Raw genomic sequence first — 9268 nt, 5'->3', positions numbered from 1 at the left:
AAAAGAAGGAACTCTTACCATTTGCAACGGCATGGATGGAACTGGAGAGCATTATGCTAAGTGAAACAAGCCAGTCAATGAAGAAAATATACCACATGATCTCACTCATTTATGGATAATAAAGACCATTATAAACTGATGAACAAAAATAGATACAGAGGCAGAGCAGCATTGAACAGACTGTCAAACTGCCGCGGGAAGGCCGGGGAGGGCTGCGGGGGCGGTAAGTGTCAAACTGCAGCGGGAAGGTCGGGGAGGGCTGCGGGAGGGCGGTAAGAGATCAACCGAAGGATTTGTATGCATGCATATAAGCATAACCAATGGACACAGACACTGGGGGGATAGGGGAGGCCAGGGGAAGGTCAAGGGGGGGAAAAGGAGACATTTGTAATACTTTAAGCAATAAAACCAAATTTTTTAAAAAAGAATTATTACATGTATTATTTTCCTCTCTCAATTTATTGACATATGGGGAATGGAGGGAAGAGAGGTACATCCAGTTGCTTTTTTTTCTGAATTAATTAACGGTCTTCTTAATTTAGCATAAATTATGAAAGAAACAGCTTCTGTCATTAAAAATAGACTGCTACTTCAATAGTATGTATAATGAATTCAAGTATGTATAGTAAATTCCATCAATTCATCTCGTTAAAAACCCTCAGCAACATTTAAAATATATATTTATATATTAAGCACATTTATATATAATATTAGGGCCCTAGTGCATGAATTTGTGCACCTTGAAAGGAACTGTGGGCCGCAAGGCTGCGGTGGGCATAGGGGTGGGTGGGTTTTGACCCATCCTCCATGCCCCCGCCCAGCCCCTTCCGCCACGGCCCCCGGTCCCGTCTGCCAGCAGCCCTGCTCCTACGCGCTAACAGTGCGGAGCAATTGGGGCCAGCTCCGTCAGTGGGTGCAAGTGGCAGCTGCTGCCCTGATCGCCCGTCAGGAGGGGGAGGTGGAGAAGCCCTGAGGGGCGATCAGACTGGAGACTGCCGTTCACACCCGCTGTGGTGCCAAGTGATCAGGACTGGCACCGGGCACTGGTAGCGGATGTGAGTGGCGGCTCCAGTGCCAGCTGTGGATGCGAGCAGTGCCGGTGCCAGCAGTGGGTGCAAGCAGTGGCTCTGGCACCAGCAGTGGGTGCAAGCGGGGCTGTCACTGACAGCAGGTGTGAGAGGCAGCTGCTGGTCCGATTGCCCCTCAGGAGCAGAGGAAGGTGGAGAAGTCCTGAGGGGCGATCTGGGCTGGCAGCTGCCGCTCGCACCCGCTAACAGCGCCGAGCAATCGGGGCCAGTGCTGGGCACCAGCAGTGTGGGTGCAAACGGTGGCTCTGGCACCAGCAGCGGGTGCGAGCTGGGCCGGCACCGGCAGCAGGTGCAGGTGCTGGCAGCAGGTGTGCACGCCTGGCGGGATCGCGGCACACGTGAGCAAAAAATTTTCAGTAACCACCACAGGCTCGCCCCAATGACAGTGACCAGCGCCCCGCTTTGGTCTGGCGCCCCCGCTCACCTACTCCAACATCCCACCACAGCCGATGCCCGCCATGTTCTGCACTCTGCCACCTGCTGCTGACGCCCGCCATGTTTCCGCGTGCGCCCCATGGTGGTCAGCACACGTCATAGCGACTGGTTTTTCAGTTGTTAGTTGTTCTTCCATTTGGTCTATTTGCATATTAGGGTTTTATATATATAGATTAGTATAAAATAAGTGTATTTAATACATTTTATCAATTATATTTATTCTAGTTGGAATGGAAGGAAGATTGCCAACTTCAACTCCTCAAGGCAAATCCTTGGTACTAAATTCTAAGAATACAGGTATGAACACAGACCAAAGAGGTGGTGCACAGCCTCTAAGTGTTAACTCTGAGGGTTGTGGGAGTGGAGGGAGAAGAGAATGTTTCAAGGTGAAGTAAAACGTAGGTTAGATTTTAAACGTTCAAGAAGAATCCAATAGATGAGCAAGGCAATGAAATAGGATAGGGCAGTCAGGGAATGAGTATTTGGCACTAGTAAAACTAACAAAGGAAGAAAAGATAGAAAATCAGGCTGGAGAAGCACACATGTGACAGACCGACCATTAGAAGCTTTAACATGGAAAATGTTGCTGTAATTTATCCTGAAGAAATGACCAGATCCACATTTCAGAAAGTGCTTATGTACTGTAACGTCACTAGAAAAATGACACCAAAGGCAATGAGGACTTTAGAGAGAAGAGACTAGAGGCAATTGGTTAAGAGGTTAGTTAGTGAAACAGGCTAGGCAAGAGATTATGAAGATCTGATCTAATACCAAGGTCATGCATTGCGAATGGAGAGAATGGAGACATATACACATGAAAAGCATTCAAACAATAGATTCATTTACTTACACATACACATGGCATTACACACATATAAATTACATTACTACATTCTGTACGTGTGACATACATACATATACATTATTCTAGTTACTCCTCATAGCATTTCTTTGAAATGGTTCTTATCTCTATTTGCAGATACAGAAACCAAGGCTCAGAGAGATTTATTAACTTCAACCCGCTCAGTCAATAGATAAGACCTAGGATTCAAACCCTGGTGTGTCTGACTCCAACACCTGACTCCATTACATCTAAGAATCACTTAAAAGGTAAAACTGATTAGGTAGGGAGGAGGGACTCAGATAAAGGTTAGATCAAGGCAGAAGATCTCTTAAGACAGGTCTCACCAAACCAACCATAAGAAGTGAACAAGCCAAACAGAAGAATACTGCTTAATCTAAACCCTTGACTTACTTTCAGAAAGAAAAAACTAAAGTTCCTCTAAAACACTGCTCATGAAATGAGCATTTGTTATTGCTGTGTTCTTTCTACTCTTTTTCCCTATATTTTTTTTGGCATCATTATTTCCTCTTCTATTTTGCTGCTATGCTGGAATTTAAAATACTTTTTCATACCCTGTAGGATTTAGAGAGAAAACTAGTACAAAAATAAAAGTAGGCAGAATTGACTTTACTAAAGTGGTCTTATTTTTGTATATTAAAAAAAAAGTGTGCCTAACTTGACACTAAGGAATTAATGTGAATTTTTAAAAGTATATACTAATGCTGTAGCTATCCCTTCTCTTTCAGAAATACATACTGAAATATTTACAGACTAAATTATACACTTCCTGGAATTTGCTAAAATAATATAGGAGGGGAGAAGTAGCTGAAGCAGAACTGACCATTGTTGATGGTTATTGGAGCTAGATGATGGGAACTTTATGGTTCATTACACTACTGAGTGTATTTATTTGATTTAAAATTCTCCATAATTAGAAAGTTTTGAGATGTATTCAAATACTACATAAAGAAGGAAAAAATAAAACAAAAAAGTATCCTATATAATAAAAGCCTAATATGCTTAGTGTCCAGTCGTCCAGTCATTCATTCAACAAATCAAAGGGTAATATGCTAATGATATGCTAAGGCCGCTCAACTTCTCGCTATGACATGCACTGACCCCCAGGGGGCCGACAGTCGACCAGTCACTGAGTGTACTGACCACGGGGGGGGGGGGGGGGGGGCGGGACAGATGCTCTGACTGGTAGGTTAGCTTGCTGCTGGTGTGCGGCCAATCAGGACTGAGCAAGATGGGCTGGAGACACCCTGGAGCCCTCCCACAGTCCCAACCCAGCTGGCCAACCTCCTGCGTCCCTCCCCAGCCTCGACTGTGCACCAGTGGGGTCCCTCAGCCTGGCCTGCACCCTCTCACATTTAGCCCGGTGGTGGAACAACTGGTCGCTATGATGCACACTGACCACCAGGGGGCACATACTCAATACAGGAGTCTCGCCCGGACTGTGAGCGGACTGTGAGAGGGTGCAGGCCAGGCTGAGTGACCCCGCCCCGACCTGCCCCCTGCAGAGTGCACAAATTTCATGCACCGGGCCTCTAGTATGTATATATAATAAGTACATAAATCATTTTCCCATTAGCTTTCATTGTAATTTTAAAGTTGATTTTCCAAATTAAAATTTAGGCTGTAACAAAAAAAATCACATTTACATTTTAAGAAGCATTCTATGTTTATAAGTGTGGATTTAATTAATAACCCAAAGGAAAAATTAGTCAAATGGTCAATGAAATTATACCATCTTCGCACTCATTAACATAGATCACAAATTAATTTCCACTTACTAATTCCACAAATATATACAATCTGACATTTTGTTTGTTTGTTTTTAAATATATTTTATTGATTTTCTACAGAAAGGGAGAGTACTAGAGAGTTAGAAACATCAATGAGTGAGAAACATTGATCAGCTGCTTCCTGCACACCCCCTACTGGGGATGTGCCCGCAACCAAGGTACATGCCCTTGACCAGAATCAAACCTGGGACCCTTCAGTCTACAGGCCAATGCTCTATCCACTGAGCCAAACCAGTTAGGGCCAATCTGACATATTTAGATATGTTATTGCAAATTCTTAAATTAAGGGTTTTCAGGAAATGCTCAGTACTTACTGGGTTACTAATATTGTACTTAATTACAAATCCTTATAACAGAAATTTTTTAAAATAGTTTTGTAAGTTTCTCTTTCTTAATAGTGGAAGCCTCCTTATTTTGTATATGCAAGAATATATGTCAACTAAACATTCAACAGGCACTGAAGTATCTGTTAAAATAAGCAAGAGTCCTTAGACTGGGGATGAAGAGCAAAGCAGTGAGGAGCAGAGACAGTGATTACAAGCTACCTTTCCTGAAGAAGAGGAAGAGAAAAAAAAGACAGCTAAAAGAATACCTTTAAAGCAAGCATGTCAAACTCAAAGGCTAACTAACACAGGCCACATAAACGAGGCAGTGGCCTGTGGGCCGCGAGTTTGACATGCTTGCTTTAGACTAGCATCAAGACTGGAGAAACTGAATTTTCAAAGTTGGGGGGAATAAGAGGATGTTATCAAACTAGCTTCAGAAAACGTTCCTTCTAGTTCAGGTCCTGTCATTGACTAGCTTTATGAATTTGAACATGTCACTTAATTACTCTATGTTCAAACATAAATTCTCTTCCCACCAAGAAATTAATTAATGCATATTTACTTGTTTTCTCAACCCTACTTTGGTTGTTCATCCATATTTTATCCCCATTTGTTAACCAAGTGCCCAAAGTAAATACCTAATAGTATTCCTCTTTTCTAGATACTTCAAATTACAACCCACTTATTTAACTGGTTCTAAGCTCTCATCTGTCTGCTCTTCTATGCTTCTAGGGCACTCACATTCTTAAATTCAGTTTCTTTATATTAGACTGCCAATTCATATAATCTAGAAGTTCATCAACTTTCATTACATTTACATTGACAAACCTGTCGTTAACTACAAGCAACAAATCTCCCATAAATTTGAACTATTTCAATAATTTTCATTCTTTTCCCTCTGACTTAAGTAATCTTAGTTTATGGCTATCACTAATTTTGTGTGGCTGACATCCTAAATCAAAATTACTTTTTCACTTTTTTCTAACAATGACTACATGCAATTTAAGCTTCTGAAACTACCTCATTTAGTTACAAGCTGAAAAGGAAAGCAGAGGGGGGAAATAAAGATGACAAGCTAATGCTACCTGTTATAAGTATCCCTGTCTTCCTTTCCTCAGTCTCCTCAATGCTCACTCTGAGCCCTCATCTCCATTTCTACTTCTAGATCAATTTCAATACATCCTAACAGTCTCCTACTGACCATTCATCACCAAACACAGCACAGTACCTGCGTTTGGGTTCCAGGCCCAATACTAAAGCTATAAAATGGGGTAAGATAACTTAAACCCTCACCGCGGTTCTCAACCTGTGGGTCGCGACCCCCGAAAATACATCCTGCATATCAGATATTTACATTACGATTCATAACAGTAGCAAAATGACAGTTATGAAATAGCAACGAAAATAATTTTATGGTTGGGGGTCACCACAACATGAGGAACTGTATTAAAGGGTCGCGGCATTAGGAAGGTTGAGAACCATAAAGGAAGAGGCCTCCTTGTCATTAACATTGTAAATACAATGTAAATATCAAGATTAATAAATACTAAAATAGAGGCATTGTTTTTAGGATATCAAGTACATGTAAGTAATTAATTCAGTAACCAGTTTACTACCCTTCATTTTAACTGCATCTTAACCAGGACTATAGAAGACAAAGCTTAGTTTGATAAGCTGTACTCTCTCAGAATGTCCTCCAGGCTTTCCCTCATACCTCCACACACAAATATCTCTACCCCACTACTCATCCTTCCTTCCTCCCCATTATCCAACTATTCTAACACTTTGTCTTATTTTGCACTCATTAAAATTAGCACAACAGAAGAGCACCTTCTAAATTTGAGGAACTTATAAAAGATATGGGAATGGGTATGTAGCCTATGTTCCAGACTTATTAAGAATACTTTCCTTTAACCCCCACTGTGAGTGCAGAGCAGATGCTCAATGAGTGTTTGATTTAAAAATCTCTGGTGACACATGAAGAATTACTTAATACACTAATGCTAAGTATCTCATAAAAGCTAAATTAAAAGTAATTACAACCTGCACATGAGGAAGTAGTGGAGTAGAGAGGTTAAGAGCATGGCCATTAAAGACAAATTGCCTGACTTCTAATCTAGTCTTGTCACTTAACTAGCACTGTGACCTTGAGCAAGCTTCATGAGTTCCTCAATCTTCTCAACTATAAAATGGGATAAAAGTAGGGATTACTTCCTAGGTCACTGTGATTATAAACTGGCATAGTGCTTAAATCAGAACTTGATACATGGTAAGCCCTAGACTCAATAGTAGTAATAGCACTGGTATCACCCTTGTAGGAAAACCTAGTCAGTCTTTATTTATTGATTTGTGAGGGGGGTGAGTGGGAGGGAGAGGGGGAGGGGGAAGGAGAGGGAGAGGAGAAGAGGGGAAGAGAGTGGGAGAGAGGGGGAGAGGAGGAAGAAAGGGGGAGAGACAGGGAGAAAGAGAGGGAGATGCTTCTTATACATGCCCTGAGGGAGATCAAACCCAAAACCTTGACATACCTGGAGGACACTCTAACCAACTGAGCTACATGGCCAGGGCCTGGATATTTTTTTAACCAGAAATGCAAATGATAATGCCTTTCACCTTTTATAGTTACAAAATTCTTTTACAGAAGGTATAGACCAAGAATGGAAGAAGCAAGGATGTTAAGAGTTCTATTTTGACTTATTTGTGGAATCTAATGAACAAACTGAACTGACTAACAAAATAAGATCCAAAGCATGGAGGCATGGAACAGACTGACATACATTGATGTGAGGATGGGGAAACAAGAAGAGACAAACTAAAGAACTTATATAGTTTTATGCATCACTCATGTACATGGGCAATAGGATAGTGAAGACTTGGGGCGGGGGGGGGCGTTGAGGAGGGTTTGGGAGAATGGGGGGCAAGGGAGAGAAAATGGAGACATCTGTAATTCTATCAACAATAAAACATTTTTTTAAAAAGTTCCATTTGGGGCAATCACTCAGTTTTTAATACTGGCTCTGCCATTGGCCAGCTATAACTAGTATATGACCTTTGACAAGTAAACACAGTCAAGTTAGTTCACCTCTCTGAGCCTCAATTCCCTCATCTGTAAAACTCACTACCACCACCAATATCCCAGGAATGTCCCAAGAATAAGGAGTCGGGGCATCTAAAGCAACAAGAACAGGATGCGGCACACTGTCAGGCTTATATTTCTGTTCTTCCCCCGCTCCCCTACCCCCACATGTTACACAGAGTACCTCATTTAATTCACATCCCACTACCATGAAGCTCATATTAGGTTGAAGCATATGAAAAACAACTGACTACCGGCAAATGTATATGGTTCAACCTAATACCTAATCATTCACAAATAGAGAAAATAAGCTCAGCATGGTTAAATGATTTACTCAAGGTCACATGTACAGTAATGGAGCTAAAACTTAAAAAAACACACCAATTTACTAATTTTTCATCTGATCAGTTTACTAATTGGGTCAACAAGTCCTACTCAGGATGGGAAAAAGGAAGGTATAATAACCACAATACTACATGTAAAACTACATGTAACCTACAAGTTTTTGCCTGCATATTAAAAAATGATGGAGACCGAGATTTCTAAGAACCTTTAATTTTAAAATTATTTGTGCAGTATCTATGTTGGGGGGAGACAAGTTTAGGGAAAGTTAGAGGGAAAAATATTGAAAGAAGAGTATGCATAGCTACATTCATTCAAAAAGTACAATTGGCTCTAATTAGAAACCCCACTAACTGCAAACCCCATAAGCAGCTGAACATCAAATATCCATCCTGGTGAAAGGTTAGAAGTTTCCATACCACAAATGAGTTGTTTGCCAGACACATAAGGAAGAGCTATAGTAAATGTATCCATTTTGATTCAAAAAAAGTATGCACTAATATGTAATTCTGCTGTCGTGAAAAAATAAAAGGCTTTTCTCCTATCAGTAAGAAATACACTATTGTAGTAACATTGAATATAATTGCTCAATTCATTTCTATAAATTCCACAAGGGCTTTAGGATTCGATCAACTAAGCCACTATCGGGATATAATGTCTGTCCAAACATGATGCACAGTACTAGTAAACAACAAATGTCAGCAGAACAAGGCCCCATTAAACTGGTGGGTTATTTAACGACATAAAACATTCACTAGGATTGATCTTCAAATCTATTCGGTCTCTTTCCTCCTTGATGTGTCATTCACCTCTAAAAAAAAAAAAACTGCACGAACCACAAAATAAGAATGAGGATAATGACTAAAAACTGGGTCTTTCCAAAGATTTACAACAGAGCGGTACTGTTTTAATCCTCTTACCAGCCTATCCAATTATGTAAGTATTCTATGGCAGAAGATTACATGGCTCTTTCCTGAATCGGGTAGCGCCGGGATGTGCTACGTTTCCTCCAAACTCCACTGCCTCTGAAGAAGCAGTACGAAGCCAGCGGTCTTCACTTACAAGACCTTACCCTTTAGCCATTACAGTTTTTGGAGGGTTTTTTTAAATCCCATATAGCAACTGGCCACTCCACGCGCTGCAGGATCCCACCTAACATCACTCCTAGGATCCCTTCATCTCGCTCCCCCGCCCCCCGCCCCCCCGCGACCGAGTGAGCTGTCACCGCTGGAAAGAGCAGTGTAATTACAATTACGTCGGTGCAGCGCGTCCCAACTCCCGAAACAAAAGTCAAGCTCCACCGGGCAGCCTCCTTCCTACGGCGCGACCGGCGACGGCTCCCGCCCACCAGG

At 41.6% G+C, this 9268-nt stretch overlaps 1 protein-coding gene across 5 annotated transcripts in view; it reads right to left on the bottom strand.

The window, feature by feature from the left end:
- RAB3IP (RAB3A interacting protein) overlaps positions 1-9253 on the bottom strand; it is a 57724-nt gene extending 48471 nt beyond the window's left edge. For 2 of the 5 annotated variants that reach the window (XR_001514630.1, XM_006768148.2), the window contains exon 1: positions 9166-9250. The gene's annotated coding sequence lies outside the window, so the exon portion shown is untranslated. Of the gene's footprint in view, positions 1-9165 lie in introns of all 5 variants that reach the window. The other 3 variants (XM_015566834.1, XM_015566835.1, XM_006768149.2) reach the window with 2 other exon arrangements.
- Positions 9254-9268: the final 15 nt, after the last annotated feature.

Source organism: Myotis davidii, unplaced genomic scaffold (genome assembly GCF_000327345.1).
Source record: "Myotis davidii unplaced genomic scaffold, ASM32734v1 scaffold582, whole genome shotgun sequence".
Classification (NCBI taxonomy): Eukaryota; Metazoa; Chordata; class Mammalia; order Chiroptera; family Vespertilionidae; genus Myotis; species Myotis davidii.
This window is presented reverse-complemented; position numbering and strand designations above follow the sequence as displayed.